This window comes from Varroa jacobsoni, unplaced genomic scaffold (genome assembly GCF_002532875.2).
Source record: "Varroa jacobsoni isolate VJ856 unplaced genomic scaffold, vjacob_1.0 scaffold_302, whole genome shotgun sequence".
Classification (NCBI taxonomy): domain Eukaryota; kingdom Metazoa; phylum Arthropoda; class Arachnida; order Mesostigmata; family Varroidae; genus Varroa; species Varroa jacobsoni.
The window spans coordinates 240,203-255,686 of record NW_019213204.1 but is presented as its reverse complement, the minus strand read 5'-3'; the positions used below and the strand labels follow the sequence as shown (position 1 = coordinate 255,686).

General features: G+C 39.7%; 1 protein-coding gene across 11 annotated transcripts in view; it reads left to right on the top strand.

Annotated features, from left to right (window-relative positions):
• LOC111259180 (solute carrier family 35 member F3) overlaps window positions 1-15,484 on the top strand; it is a 107,797-nt gene that overhangs the window by 7,473 nt on the left and 84,840 nt on the right. For 9 of the 11 annotated variants that reach the window (XR_015310465.1, XR_015310464.1, XR_015310466.1 and 6 more), the window contains exons 2-3: window positions 6,867-7,501; window positions 8,105-8,123. The exons of the other annotated variants lie outside the window; for them this stretch is intronic. The gene's annotated coding sequence lies outside the window, so the exon portion shown is untranslated. The remainder of the gene's footprint in view (window positions 1-6,866; window positions 7,502-8,104; window positions 8,124-15,484) is intronic. 11 annotated transcript variants of the gene reach the window in all.

Genomic DNA, 15,484 nt, shown 5'->3' with positions numbered 1-15,484 from the left:
ATAATATTTTGTCGTGTGTGTTCATTTAATTCATCCCGTTTACTAGTTAATGATGCATTCGGGGAAAACATGGCATTGAAAGGGATGGCCAAGATGCAACCCATAGGTGATTATCGGAAAACACAGCAAAACATATTTTTGATACACTGGGGTTTATTCAATTAACCGTCAACGATTGCTTCTCTCAGGCTCTTCGTTTGTTGTTTCAAGTAGGAGACAACGTTGTTCTGACCGTTAAGCAATGCATCATTCATATGTAATTTTTTTCAAGTCTATGAACAATTACTGACAATTACCTGTTACTTCTATGAATCATTCTATCGGGCATTAATAGCGTTATTAAGAATAATTGTACTCATTTTCCGAACCATCGGTCCTATTTTCGCTATTATATTATCGTATCTATTTTATGATTAACATCAGTTCAATCGACATGGCCTGCGGCGGTGTAGAGTTCTACCTCACGCATATTATTCTAAGACGTGTTTGAATAAAGTAGCTTCATAATGCTGATGTAACTGCGAGCGTTTGGAAAGCTAACTAACCACCTGCCAAGATTTCGTTTCAGCTTCAACAGGTTTACACTAAGAACAGCCAAGGCCGCTGCCTAAACTTTATTTTTCACGGTCTTATTTTTTCTGTAGAAGAAACTTCATGCAAAACAACCATCTTTTAAATATGAACTGGCTCATTTGAGCGTGTTGCTTCTCCTGTTGGCAGTGAGGCACAGCCTAAAATTTGATAGGACATGGTAAAAGCGACGAGTGGGAGACCCGACGCCAACTGCTAACGCCTCCCCTGAAGTAAAATGCACTTCATTCGAAGCAGCTAAGCCACCACCTTCGTCTAACCCTTATCCCTGAGCCGTATAGAGGCAAGTGATTCAAAATTAATGATGTCCTTCTCACGAGTCGACTCTTAATTCTATCGATACAGAAACCCGGTAGAACGGTGCTTACGTGTCAGGCCTTTGACTCAATGGTACAACAGAGGCCGCGACCACGGCGCAGTGATACAACGAGACATCTCGCAGTCCCTCGAAGCCTGTTTCCGTGGGTGTAAGGCTAGTACGGGAACCGTGCCATTACTTGGCAAAAAATCGACACTGTGTATTATGAAGCAAGTGAAAATAAATAATCGGATATTTATACTCTGCTTTTTGATCAGCAAGGGAACAGATCACAGCCGTACAAGTATACAGCAAAGAGGGCGTTGTAACACTTGACAACAATAACAAAATAGATGGCTATTAGATACGGACTATGTTAATAATTGCGACACCTTTTTATGATACTTGTGGATTCTAAATATCTCTCAGTGGTTCAGCATAGACTTGCAAAGTTTAAGTTGGCCTAGGAAGTTCGTGAAGCAAACCTTTGCGACGCAAGGATGCGCATAACACTATCCTTCTTATTTCAAACGCCAGTAAAGAGGGCGCATTAGACAAGACGAACGACAGATAAACAGATAATTGTTTATTATACCCTTTGCTATACCCATTTTTTTAATTGTAGTACATTTTAAGATTACCGACCACTCTGTGAAATTATTAAATCTGCTGTATATTCCTAACGAGCTCCGGCATCCAGTTAAACGTAACACGATCGGACTTTCTATGCGGTATCTGTACATTCATCATCTCAGGCAAACAAAATAAACCCAATTTCGGACAAGAGCATTAACAGCCAATTTCAAGATCCATTGAGATGTGTCCATGAAAACTTTCTCTAGCCCATAAATACTATAATCTTCAGGAAGTGGAAGTGAAAGTTTGAGGAACACTCCGGAGAATACCTCCTATAAATACGGGTTACTTGTACTTTCAATTTATTTAAGGAATGTGCTCGTGGTCCCCTCGAGAAAAGATACTTGATAAATATTTCATTTCATTACTCATTTAACCCCTCTATTTCCAAGGTAAACCTGAATGTTTATTCCGTCACGAAAATCTATTTTGTCAGGGCGCTTTTATATTTGCCAAGCAATACGTTTTTCATATCACAAATGGGCTTTCATGCATTTTGCCAAAAGTTCACCTACTTTCTGTAATAAATAGGCCCATACCTTCATAGAATCTCCCACGTGACGACTTAGTCTAGCAGAAGAAACCGCTAAATGTACTTTAAATAAAACGCAACGAGGCCAGTGAATTTACGTAGTTGAATCAAATAGCCCCCTCGGGTTGACGCTAACTCCGAAACGAGAAGTTGTGCATATGGCCTCTCACAACATGAACGGAACCTCTGTCGGCTTCTTTCAGTTGATACGGTATTCAGTAAAATGCTTGAGGCGGGAACTGACTTCTATATAGAAGGAGAAGAAAGCAGGGCTGTAACAGGGCTGTTTTACTAACCCTATAAGGAAAGTGGGGATTATATAGGTGCGATGTTGGGGTCTTGAAAGGAGACCAGAGCCCACTTATGGCAAAGGCGGACGGAGCCATAAGGTAGGGGATCAGAAGTTTAAGCCAGATAGCAAAGTGGAGAAGAGAGCAGAATAGGAAAGCGTCTGCTGTTGTATGTCTCGACATAAAAACCAAGAAAAAGCAAATAAGGCTGCCTGGCCTTCTGTTTTCTAAGAAAAGCGGTGTTCTAAGCGACAACGGAACACAATGCCGCCAACAGAAGTGGTAGAGGCTAAAATGAAGAAGTAAGAAGTCAGAGCAGTGACCCTCGTAGAAACCATCATGAAATAGAAACACCGATAGCATGAAAGTCCGCTAATTTAGAAACGTCAGCAGCAGTAGCAACTTCTATGCACACGCACAACTGTCCGACAACAATTAATAGCCCGCGATTCGCTGGGCTCGTGGCGGTTGTCGGGGCTAGCCGTTGTTAACACGAACGAAGACTGAACTGGGTTCAACTTAAATTTAAAATTAACGTCGCTTACGTAGAAGGAGATGTACACGTTACAATTTGTGATATTTACGTGAACACATAGTTAGCTATGCTTACATAATGACAAACACGGAAGGCCACAGATTTGCGTAGTCACCTATAAATGCTGTTGATGAGTTTAGTTCTCGAGCTGGTCGCACAGCTCCGACGGTGGTCATCTTGAAGAACTAGTACTAGGCAAAAAAACGAAGGAACAAGCGCTTAACGACTTCGTTGACCAATATGGCTGTAGATCTAAGGTATAATGTTGCATTCAGTTTGATAATCGCCAACTGCTTGTTAAAAGTTATATGCAAACAGGTACCATTGAAAAAAACTATAATCTTTATTAACCGTTAGCGTATTGAGACAGACGCACTTCGATATAATAATAAGTTATGGTTCGGTTAACTACTAATTTAAGCTGACCGACAAATTCTCTTACACTTTAATGAGGTCGTGATGTTATGCTTGCGGACTCGACAGTTTCGGTCTCATAATGATTTCTTCCGATTGCATGTATTTTAGAAATGCACCTCTAACGATAAACGACGGGATAAGAGGAGGTAGCCTAGGGGCTAAAGCTAACCCTATCTGTCTAGAGAGGCAGATAACCTTGAGGCATCAAGTTCTTTTGAAATCCAATAAGGTCGTATTGAGAACGCCAAAATCTAGCTCTCCTCAGCGTAGCAAAGCGCGTGTTTCCCTGTCGGTACGTTAATTGTTTTTTTTTAATTTTAGTAATCAGTTAATAATTAATTAACCTTAATGTGCAAACTATCACACGGCGGCTAGCAAGTCAATCTTACTGCCATCGATATCGAGAACTTCGTTGATCTTTAACGTCTTCGACGCCTTCACGGTCAGACATCAACGCGCCATCTTAAGCCTGCGTTCACCTGTCAACCTGTGTAACCATGCCATGTTAATAGTGGGTACCGATGAAGATTGAAACACATTGATTGTATTGAAATAAACTATACGGCTAAACCAAAAGGTTGTCTCTAACCTAAAACCCAGAAGCTCTCAGACCACTATGTTTCTTGGTGTGCCAGCCTAAGCCTAAAGTCGCTAATCGAGTGTCTTTAGGCAAGCACATTACTTACGAAGCAATCACGCGAATCATTAAAGTAACACCGATCTCTAGTTTAAGTCACACCTCAGTGTTTATCTGTCAGTTTTTATAGTTGAATAATAAAAAATTAATCGGACTTTTGCTGCCCTCCAAAAATATAACGGTAGAGATTGCTTTAACTGAAAGGACCGTATTTAACTTCTACGCTTGGCAAGTGCAGTCAGTACTGCATACATGTAACCTAGGAACAGAAGAGAAGTATACATATCTAAATATATATGAAAAAAAAAAATTTCCTTCTTTGAGCTTCACTAAACTAATCATTACTGAAAAAATAGATTTTCTTTGTCGGTTCACTGTTTCAGTTAGTTATAGCTGGCGTAAGCATTATTGACGTCGAAGCCCATTATTAGGCCAAGAAGATCCATATTTTTAATAATGAGTAGTTCAGCAAATCTAATGAGAGCAAATTTGATCCCTAATATCGGTGCGAGCCGATAGCTCTGGGTCAAACAATTCATTTTCTTGCTCTCAGTCATGGGAGAATCGAACGCGTCGTGTTTACTGAGGCAGATTCGGGTTCCGTATTAATTTCAGTCTTAAAAAGCTAACCGGTTCAAGGGATGTTTACATACTCGCGCACAATAACCTCGTAACTATTTTATTTGAAAATATATTTTAAATTATTAGATTTCCCTTTATAGAAGATGGGCAGTAAATAGAAAATGCAATTCCAGTTGTCTTCAGTAGTGTTTGTCCATTAATATTCGATAAATGAGCAACAAGAAGAACCCGATTCGTGTCCATCTAGCTTGGATACTACTTAACGACTAGATATCACAGCCAGTCAAGGCAACCTTTTCAAAACAACGTCATTTGTGTAGAATAACTTGAAGGTAGGCTTATGTAGAGGGGCACATATAACTGGAAGCAGTAATTGCACTTGTGGATTTATAAATACATAAATTAGAGCAGTAATGTTTGCTACTTGAAAGACATTAATGAGCATAAAGGTGAGCGACCTTACAGAACACCGTTGTATTCGTTCATGTCAGACAACGAGATTTCCAAGTTTGCCCATTAAATATACTACACAAGACTAAAACTGGAACAAAATGTCGGGCACAGAATTCGATTCTCTCGAACTGACCATAATTCGATCTGGCGGCAGGGACAATAAAAAGTTTGTTATCCGACTGCAAGGTTCAATTGCGGATCTATCAGGAAAATCTGTTTGGGGGCTTTCGATCACGACCGTATAGTCCTTTCAAATATCAGCCAATATCAGCCCAACTGTAATGGCTGATTGCTCTGAAATAATGTTCGGAGTTTCTTTGCACCTGGCCTAAGTTTGACTTAGAACACCTACCACTGGAATATAGTAAAGAAAAAAGAACCTACCTGATCCAAAAGGAAAACACCACGCTCCCAGTAATGCACTTTTAACAAGCTAATTTTAGTGAGAGAGTCTTCCCGAAGCGCAAAACACGAAACACTTTCTGAGCATCTCCCCTATGAGCTATTTCTGTTATTTTGCGGTTTGTTTGTAACTATCCGTCTACATATGATAATGATGAAGTTACAATCTGTAATTCGCCGTCATTAGAAGTCTATATTGGCATTGTCGTTGACCAAAGAACAATGCTTTTATTGAAAAAAAAGAAAAAATATAATTCGGGTTAAAGCGGTCAAGTATAAGAAGCTTCTTTCGCTGAAAATAATTCGATTCGAAATTTTGACAATCAAAGTATAATTATTGGATAATCCTAATATCCTTTTATTATCCTTTGACCGAATATTTAAGAAGTTGATTAACTTTTTAACCATTAGGTTTTACCTGCATCAGCAAACCATGGAAAATTGAGAGTAAAATACTTTTATGATAGCTAACTATATCTTTAACATTCCTTACTATTGTTCAATAACAGCTATAACCTATAGAAGAGTCGGTAGCTTTCCTAGTAGAACCTTTGTTGAAGCTGGGTTCACGGGTTTAGCTAAACAATTCCGCCTTAGAACCCTGGCCGTCCGTCTTTGGAACCTGATTATTCCAATGTCACGTTTTGTTGAATTAGTAAGTTTCACCGAAAAACTCTCCGGGATCTATAAAATAGATAGCTGTTAATAGAAAAAAACTAAATTTCCTTTCCATAAAAATTTATGAAGCTTAAATGAGAATTTTCCTTTCGAACTCGATTCGATGACAGACGAGACAAATCGCAACTGAGATACATAATCATCTGTAACATTTGGCTAGTCCCTGTTAAGCAGGCCGTATAACAAAAGCGAGCATGTTCAACGTGCCAATTAAGGTACACGTTTTGTGCTTATTTTCCACACCACGTGTTTCCGTTAATCACAACACTTATTGTTACTGAAGGTGATGATCAATAAATGCGTTAGTTCCAAATGCACTCTTGTAAAAATGTTTGACAACGGCAACCAAAATTTATTTTAAATTTTCGTTAATGGATCAGATCTATTTTATTACTAAAAACAAGTTTGTAAGGTCTAAGGTAGACCTTCTTTTAGACAAGGCTGGTAGGACGTCTTTCTATGTATGCTGTTTCATAATAGATCCATCGGGCTAATTGGCCGACACAAATAATCAATATAAAGGTATCTGGGTGCAAATTCACAGCAGCAACAGCAATGGCGCCAGTTCTACTTTAGAACGCAACAATTATTTTTATTAAATAATTTAAAATAAAAGGCAAGGGAATCGTCTATAATGTTGAATTAATTAAGTCAGCAGAATCTTACCGTGAGCCAACTTTCCTAATGGCTTCGTTTACTTTCAAGCTGACAGCCTTTCTGTATCTGCCTTTTGAAAAAACGCGGTATTGACTGCTCAGGAAATAATTTTTAGTGACTGATTTTTAGGAGTCTTACTTGGCATTTCTCGTTTTCAGGTGCAACAATTGATCAGGAACGCACGAAAAATACATCAGACCGAATCGACTAAATAAAATTTATGGATGTAGAACCAATCGGACATAAATCAACAAAAAGCCATTAGTTATTTTTCCCCGCTCGTGCCAAATATGCCGTGTGGATCACCTAGTAGTGTATGGCAGTAACCCATGAGCAGAAGCCTCAACATTAGAGATATGATTCAAACAACTACTGTGTACGGTCTTCTTGCATCTGCGAGCTCCTTAGTTGAATAGCTAGTCAACAACATAATCGGGGAAAGAGATATACCGCGGAATACACTGCAACCAATAGTTAAGCTGTGCTTAGGGTTTATAGAAACGCTGTTCTGCATTGTACCGTGACACGCGCGGCAAAACAGGTCCGCTCTCTGTTTATCGTCCCGTTTCACCCATTGCATCGTAAACCGGACCCCAATCAGCTTTCTATTCAATGCCAACATCATAATAGCTGCCTTCATTGCAAACACATTGACGTAGGACGCTAGTGGCAAAAATGTCAAAGGCCATTTTTTAATTCGCGTATGTGGTCGCAGCAGTAGCAAAAACAATAGTATCAGCTGGAGTGTATCAAGCAGCGAACGTGAGAGAGGTCCCTTGGAAGAGAACCTGTGGTAAGCTTGGATCAATAGAACTGATCTCAATCGTATTATTTTTCGGATAAATGAAGTCAATTGACTAAGCTTAACTTTGAGAGCATAAATATAGCAGGATCGTTGTTTCTGCTGTAAATGGACTGATTAGAAACTTATAGCAAAGCAACTTTTTACACTGAGCAGAGCAGAAGATGAGCCTTTGACAGAAACCCATGGGCATGCGACTGATACTTGAGATCAGGTTAAGTTCAGGCCATTTAATTTACAGCGCTTTACGACACGTTCTACATAGTATTAGGTACCTGATCTTAATGAGTTTAGATTGTTTTTGTGCAGGCAGAAGCTAAAACTACAGCATAAAATAAATTTAGACTTATTCATTTTAAAAAATTGCTCCCAATACGCTTCGTGAGTGAAATAAAAACACACTTAATGCAATTTGAAAAATATTAGGCTTTTTATTAGTCAAACGTTCCTAAGACCAATTTGTGTGTTTTTTGTTTTTGTTGTTGTTGTTGTTGCTGCTGCTGCTGCTATGGTTGCTATCACTGCTATTGTTGCTGTCATAATGACGGCGACGATAATAATGACTACGATGGTGATATTCTTTCCGCTGCTAAGTCGGACTGAAATTTTATTGGTATGTATTATTATGTCCGCTATTGATTTAGGTCCCTTGTTGCGTGAGCTATCTGTTCTCAAGCTTTATGTCTTGTTTGTGTAACATACAATAGTTGCCGTAGCAATTTTTTTACACCTGGGGCTATAATGAACCGCACCAGGTAACTCGAAGAACCATTATAATACCACAGAGGTATTACAGTCGCTTCCCGACCGGGATGAAAATGATACAATGTGTGCCGTTCTGCATAGCCATATTTGTACTGCCGTGTTTACGTCCTCGTGGTGCGTCTACTACAGAAGGATGTAAACAGGATCGTCTATGAGAAAATTTTTCACAGCTAGTTTTAATTCATTCAGTGAACTTTTACTGAAAATACGTGATTCAAAACATGGAACGATTCGTTGAGTTTACTTACATCATAGGACAATTGAGCTAATAGGCCAAATCGGTATGGGACATAACATATTGTGTTGATTCGATAGATAATCTGCTTGTTCTAGCATTATATTGCGCGTAAGATGATAGCAAACTTTATTCACTCTACACTATGCACTGTTGTATTATTTACTAGCTGGTCCGCGGAAGGGCCTGAGCCCTTGTGTACATTTTGTAACAAGTCGGTCGTAGCCGTTGTTTCGAGGGCTAGTAACATACGACTACCGACTGGTCAAACTTCTCCGCATGTATCTATGGGTGTTTGCTTGTACAAAGATAGTGCTGCTGGAGAACACTTTTAGCAAGATGCTTCAGATGCACAGAAAGCTATTGTTTTTATGACCTCACTTTGTCGTTACAATAAAAAATACAAATTTTTCTCGTTTTTTCCGTAGTGTATTCGTAACGTGAGAGATGCCTTTCTAAGTTGGAAACGTTGGCAGGAATAATTTCATGAATCGATAATCATAGCGCTTTTTTCACGTCGACTGTTAAGTGAATACAACCTTTGCTCTAATTAACTGAATGAAGACCAAGACAGTTCAGCTATAATACGGGTTCAATTTAACTAAACGGTTATGAGCTTGTGTTTTCAGTAGTGGCATACTGCATACAGGGGGTCTTACCATGACACACGTTTGTCCTGGCTACAGTGGCCGCATCCTCAGAATTATTGGTTCTTGCCAGTAGTTCGAAAAGACAAGCGTGCTGCTCGTCTTTAGATACTGCTTACGACCTATTCTAGAATGGTGCTACTCAGGCCGGTGTACAGGTAAAATGTTCGTTCGCGAGCAGACCCCTCCGCTGTTTCAAACTTCCTTCAAGTACCAACTGATTTGCGCTGGTAGCAACGATCAGTTAACGTAAACCCGTATCGTATTGTACCGTTCTAGGTGGCTATTGCCCCAGGGCAAGACTATAAATCGATTGATTCATTTATAGAGCTTGTTCCATCATCACTGATCCCGTAAAGGCGCTTGTTTTCTATTCAGTTTTTTTTTTCTTCTTGACACGGTGGCCTCATCGGTCAAGCCTCTGGCTAACCCGCCAACGACCCACAGCTACGCAACCTGTATGAATAAAAAATCAAGTAATTTTATTGTTGCTATTTTACATTAGGCGGTTACATGTTTTAGTGTGTCGTTGTTTTTTCATTGATTTACAGTTACCGTTTATACACTATTGATTCTATTCGAATTTTCAATATATAGAAAGAACAGGGGAAATAGGGAGTAGCGACAGAGACCCAATGAGTGAGAGATAGTGTCGAACTGTCGATACTACTTCTCCAATAGTCACAGCCGTCCGCAGTTGTCGACATGTTTACCGCGATGGGTGAAGGGTCTATATGGCCACTAATAGAGCATTTATTTAGACGCTATTGATTGCTAGAGTCTGCTAGCAGCGATGGCACCAATCGGTTGTGGGTGGACAGAGAAACTGTAGCATTTTTGGTTTACAGCTTCGGCCATCTCGACTGTATCCGCCGACACGTTGTTTAGCTATAAGCATAGATATCGTAACGATGAGTTACTGCTTTGAACAATCGATAGGTACCATGCTTTTATGTCATTCAGCCGTTAATCTGATATTGATCATGGTGATGACAGCCGTATTATGATCAACTACATAGAATAGCTACTAAAATTATCGTTAAGATGTTTAGTTGATTGCCAACCGGGTTCGGCATTGACGGTGTATAGTCTGGCTTGGCCTCCCTCCCGCCCGCCCACTTTCGTGAGAAAAATTTACCAGGACCACGACTCTATTTGTATGTTATGGAGATTTAGTTGTTCGGAGCCTGTCGATTCGGGCGGCCTGATCTCGTCCTTGCAACTTGAGAACATCGGCTGTGTAAGACAGGGGATCCTTTCCTAAATTTCTACACGTAAATTAGAGGAAAACAACCCTTCACAGTATGAACAATCTAACATAGCTGCACGCCATTTAGGGGAAGTCAACAATTGACATAGAGGAATTTTTCGTGAGACAAGATACTTTCAACCGTTGACTAACGTTTGAGTGGTAAAATATGATCCGACCGCATCATACCGTAGACGGATCAATTCAATATTGACTTTAGGCCTTTATTAGCAGGGCCATCTTTCCCTAACATGATTTGGTCACATTAGCTTCCGTCTAAAACATAAATCATTATTTCCCGCTAGGACAAAGGCGTTACTCAGGCGTTAAAGTACCTCCTCGGTACTTAGCTTGTTATGCTTTATAACAACAAAAGATAGCTAAAACAATGTCCAACCACTGGCGATTAAGTAATAGGTCTAGCAGGATTACATACATGGGGATCAAAGATACCAACAGGCCACATTTCGTAACGTCTGGAAAGCTTTCATTGTCACTCTGCTGTCCACTTCGGCAATCTAATTTTTATGAAAAACAAACCTCGAAGGAATACTTAATTTAACATCCCTTGAATGAAATTAGCCTCCTGTTGTTGATAAATAGGCTGTGTAATGTGTTAGATAGGCACATTTACTTGCGATATGATAAACGCGTCGCTTCGCCCAGTTTCATCATTTCTTATATTCAGGGTCTCAGAAAAAGGACTGTCATTCACTGTCCTATTGGGTTTTGGCGATCTATGTTCAACCTATATTCTATAAACGATACGTAGACTGAGGTAAAGAGCATAAAAGTGGCCATCTCAGCATTGTTTTTATCAGCTTTTTATTGATCAATAATGTCCTTACGATGTATATACCCTTGAAACATTTTAACATACATTTTGTTGCCGGCGCTTACTGTGCACCCGTACTTCATTTTTGTTGTAGCGGAAATATTTTAACACATAAAATAAATTTTTTAGAAAAATCATCGCTTATATCAAGATAAGCTATGTTTTCATTACACAATGAAGACGGCTAGCAGGCTCTGGCGCTCAATGCACAGTAGCAATGTCAGATTATGGATGTTAGTTTTAGCGCTTTCACCAATATTGACATAGAAATGCAACAGATCAACGCTAGAAGGACAAATCTATGGCAGCAGAATATTTTCGTGGGGTTATAGAGCTAGAGAGCACCCTGGCCCCACGCTTGGTGGGCCGTTCGGCACACCATGGACATCGATTCACGTTTAGCCTCTACACTCAGTAAAACCAGTACAAGCAAAGATATACTATATTTTGGCCATCTCGTCTTATCGAAGATTATTCTTAACGGCGTAGGCTGTGAGCTCAGAGGTATGCATATAATATTTTTTAGCCAACTCTTTGCCCAAGGGGCTTGACAACGTTCGACTTTCGAGTTTCTTAAATAGGACACTACAGCGCAAGCCGTAGGATGCGCGGGCATAGCTTTGCGCCTACGCAGTTTTTCCTCGCGTGAGTCTCTCCGTCTATCGCTATTATGAAGTTAGTTCCTTATGAGAAAGATATTAATGAAGATGTTTTATGCGGAAGTCCAGATTAAATATGGCCCGTGCGAACATCTGACGAGTGTATTGCACTCGTCCTTCTCGTCCCTGTACCTCTAGCAGACGGTGTGCATTCGGAGATTATAGTTTATTGGTTATAGTTATATTATTGTAGTTTATGAACCTAGGTAGTAAGGACAAATTTCCCAATAGCCTTGCTTCCCGTTCGGCAGGACTACGCTAGTTTGTTGTGAACATATTGGACAAGCGCTGATCGTCTGTAAGAGTGGCTTTCAGAAGCTTGTACGTCAGCATAGTTATTTTTCAAAATAGACACCCGAATGCATCTATTTTTCTTCACGAAACTGTCACGGCGTATTCGTTTAGTTATTCTTTAATATCCGTGATTTACGGGTTGCTAAATCTGAATCGCACTAATAGGTCAACTTGTCCTGGGAATTGCTCGTCGTCAAAATAAGATTCAACGTATCATGTAATTCCTCCTCGAAGGCAAAAAGCCAACCGACTATCTAGCCACAGTACAGGTGTACCTAGAGCTAACAAAAATCTAATAGTTAATTAAGGCTGCTTAGATATATAGACACGCTTTTTTCTGACAGAACTAAGTAAAGTAATGAGCTTTTTACTTTCTGTCCTGGCCTCCATTGGAAATGAGGCTAAGTTTAATTGGACTCCTTGTAAGTGGGTTCAGAGCTTCCATGTTTGAAGACCGTTTCATGCTTCTAGTCTGTTTCCAAGTATATTTGGGAAGACGAGGTCTAAGGTCAAACTTCAAGTCTAATGGCTTTCCACTTCAAAAAAAGCAGTTACTTGTTCGGGTGGCACACATGAGAAAAACAGTTTTCAAACAGAAAAACGTTGATATACGCTATTTTATCTACTTTTTTTTCCTTTTTTAATTTCGTTCAGACAAATGTGTGGCAGAGTCGCTAATTCTTCCATTATAGTGTGCGCAATGATCTTCTGCCCTCTGCTAAGTTTAGTAAAATGGGGTTTGGCAACGAGAGAAGAGACGGTTTGGTCATCTGATGCACGATACAAGCAACTGACAGACGTGTGGCACTTGTGGAAGCTTTGGCAGATAAACGTTGAAATTTTCTCTCTCAGCCAGCTATATTATCGGCAAGCAACATTATGACTTGACTGTGGTCCAGGCAAATTCATTTTGAGGTTCCTAAAATATGCCCTCAAGCTGACCACAAATGAAAGAGAGAGCGGGTAGAGATGGGCAATCACTTATGGACGCCACGTGTTAAGTGGAGCTAACTATTTGACTCAATATCGGGCTTTTCATATATGCCATCTCTCCAGGTAAAAAAATCTGGCCACTGTGTTTTAGAAGGCAGTAATGCACGAATTACTGATAGAGGGCATAATAATGCTATATTTCTGGCGGAGTTCCTTTGAGGATGAAGGTGGTGATTCTAATTAGTCACACACAGTTTAGGCTAGATGCTTAAACGTTTGTTGGATATCAACGTATCATAAGCATACCCCTTACCTGCACTGCTATAATTTTATGGTAGTCATTTGTAGGGCTTTTTCTTCAACAAGTCTGTGGGGCTGGTTTTATCGAGCGAGTGCGGGTGGTGACGGGATGACGCCATTGACACCGAATATCAAGTCTATAAAGTTATGACTTATGCCATACGAAATATCCTAGTGGTATCGATACGACTGAAACACTGCCTGATGAAAATGATTTGCATTATATATATATATATATATATACAGGCAATGTGTTATGCTGCCTATGTGCAAATCTACTTAGATTTGGTCATTATTCACCAAGCATTAAAAAGACATACACAGTAAATAATTACTCATTATAATTTGAAAGCTCTGACTTTTATAGCACAAAGCGATATATACAAGCACGACGGTAGGTCATTTCCATAAAATGTATCTTTGTCTAGCTGAATTATTTAATTTACAACTAAGTGGCACGCGAACTACTCTAAGTTTGGGCCGAGAATTTCCAAGCTGTAGACGAAGGAAAGCATACGGTTTCAGAGTCAGCGTCTGCTGCCGACACGCGTAAATGCAAAATTTATGGACATTAGAATGCCATATCATGATTTGGGTTGCGAAAATGACGATTGCCGGCCAATATTGTACGTCCATCATACATTGGCTGAACTGTGTTATGCCAGGGAAGATTTCGGACCGAGGTCCGTCTTCGCAAGATTGCTTTAGTTCTGTAAAAGCGTTGTTAGATGTAATGGTCGTTGTGAGATTTATTATGCTACACAGGCCTAAACGAGTGCGCTGAGCAGTTGAAGAGGTGGGCCTAGTATTTAGTGGGTGAACATGGCCGCAAACGCTGGTTTGGCAAATACTATTGGGAAGCTAGGTTCTTCTAAAAACTGCAATAGGACACAAGTATGCGAACTTTGTAATTATTTATATTACGATCCAGAGAAACACTGTAATTATTACACACTGGGCTAGAAACTTCTACGAGTAGACGGAGCAACTAGAATGCCTTAAGCTGACCATAAACATTCTGTATTTTGTTAGATAGGAATAATTGAATTCCAAAAGTGGGTTGTTCCGATTATTATGTTTATATATTACGTCGCTGGCCTATTTGCTGTCGGAACTGAATCATAGAGCGAGAATGGCGCTTTCAATCTTGCCAAGGTTAAATTTATCATTTTTAGTGTTCTATTACTGACTCAGTCCCCCCAGTTAACTTGTGCGTGGTAGCTAGCTGACTCGTTACCATTTTAGTGAACGCAATATGCTGATTGGGGGCATTTTCATAGCAACAAAGTGGGCAGAAACATTCATTTTAGATGTTTGCACGTAAACTTGTTGGCAGCACAAAATCCGTATGAACAGTAATTTAAGCAAATTATTCTTTCGAAATATCAAGTAGTGAGACGTAGCCTTTTGCTATTCCGTACCGTTTAAACGGTAAGAATGACAAGTTACTGTAAATCGGCCCAACTTATGAATCCTTAATCTTTTTCTGAATCCTGCTAATTACCCATATAATGTAACACTTCTAGCAGTTAAAGAAGAGCTTCCTTAAAAGTTGTTCAAAGACGGCGGTATGCATAGGGATCGCATTGTCTTATGAACCTATACGATTTTTAATTTTAACATAATTATGTATTTATATTAGTCGACTGCTTACGTATGCTATAATTGCTTAAACGTTTCATTAAGTGAGTAGTGCCCAGCTGTCCCGTTATCGATTTGCTAATGAAAATCAAAGCAGACTACAGTCGTCCAGTTTATCCTGGCGCGGTGAGAGATCAGCTGTTCGTATATTGTGGCAGGAGAACAATTGATGGCTGCAAGACAAAGCATGCAGGATTTTTTCCTGCTTCGGTGCTGAAAAGTAGATGATTTTGGGTAGGATAGAAACTTGATGGTTCTTTTCTAGTAAACTACGATTTTTTGCCGTTTAGCTCAGCTCTGGATTGCAAAATGAAGCGTTAACGTGTATACTATATTCATATAGACTTTGACATTGAACAAATGTGTGAATACATAGGGGGCAAGGTCCTTTATCTAAAGAAGAACTTCAGATTCCG